General features: G+C 31.8%; 1 protein-coding gene across 1 annotated transcript in view; it reads left to right on the forward strand.

Annotated features, from left to right (window-relative positions):
- LOC107754363 (THO complex subunit 5 homolog) overlaps positions 1-1,337 on the forward strand; it is a 23,615-nt gene that overhangs the window by 8,284 nt on the left and 13,994 nt on the right. The window lies entirely within an intron of this gene.

Here is a 1,337-nt window from a genome sequence, read left to right on the forward strand (position 1 = left end):
TCTCTCTCTCTCTCTCTTTGACAGCTGAAGGATCCAAAATGAACACTTATCAATCAAACAATATAAAAATTGTAATTTGGACATTTTATTTCACAACTTGCAAGAGATAATGTTGAATGTAAGAATGATATTCTGTTTGAAAGTTAAATAATAATAATTATTATTATTATTTATGACATTATTATTGTAAATCATTTTAACTTGTAATATAATTTTATATAAATAAAATATAAATTAATATTAAAAATTAGAAATAGTTGCCAAAAGTCAATATGCTGTTTAGTATGGAAGTCTGTTTCCGCCACTGAAAAAAAAAAAAAAGGTAATTGCGACTTTTTATCTCACAATTCTGACTTTTTTTCACAGATGGGAACATTAGCACAACATTCTTAGAACATATTTTTGTTATATACAGTTGTTATATACAGTGCAAAGCCAGCCATTCAGTGGAAAACACAATTCAAATATGGCATCACACATGTGTATGCACATATTTTTAAGGAAATGGGACCAGTGGAGCATGAACTGTTCATACAAGCAGCACTAGAAACAAAATGCTTTACTGATGGAGGAGACCTGGCAAATAAAGAAAGGACAGTGTTGAGGAGTTGTGTAGGAGTTTCCCAACCAAAGCTTATATCAACAGCAGGTCATCATCTAGAATTTGGACTAACTTCTAAAAGAACGTGTAAACACAGGACATGTTCTTGCGTTGCATCTGCACTATTTTTTATTTTTGTTTAATTGTCATCTTCATGCGTCATGGCTTCTGTTTTCTACTCTAGTATTTCATTTTGTGCCTTTCTAGATCAGTCTAGAAACTACAAAGGAATCCGCAGCTGAAGCAACACATGTAAATGTATTTATGTTGCAATCACTATTTTGGGAAAAAGCTATCACACATTGAAAAAAACAAACAAACAAAATAACTAAGCAGCCCTGAAACTACGTAAATGTAGGTTGAGCAGCAATACTGCATAATGTATTAAGTCTTCAGATTATTTGGCCTTACTCTGGGAGATTCTTATGGAAGCCCGTTTCTGCCACTGAAAAAAAAAAAAAAAAGGTAATTGCGACTTTTTATCTCACAATTTACTTTTTTTCTCAGAATTGCGTAATATAAACTCACAATTGTGAGTTAAAAAGTCATAATTGTGAGATATAAACTCACAATTCTGAGAACATATCAGTCCCCCCTCCCCCCAAAATTGGACTTTAACTCGTTATGTTAAAAAACAATTGCCAAGTTTATATCAAGCAATTCTGAATTTATAACTCGCAATTCTGAAAAAAAGTCAGAATTGCGAGAAAAAAAGTCAGAATTGCGAGAAAAAAAG

The sequence above is a fragment of the Sinocyclocheilus rhinocerous genome, unplaced genomic scaffold (genome assembly GCF_001515625.1).
Source record: "Sinocyclocheilus rhinocerous isolate Xijiao unplaced genomic scaffold, SAMN03320098_v1.1 scaffold561, whole genome shotgun sequence".
Taxonomy (NCBI): Eukaryota; Metazoa; Chordata; class Actinopteri; order Cypriniformes; family Cyprinidae; genus Sinocyclocheilus; species Sinocyclocheilus rhinocerous.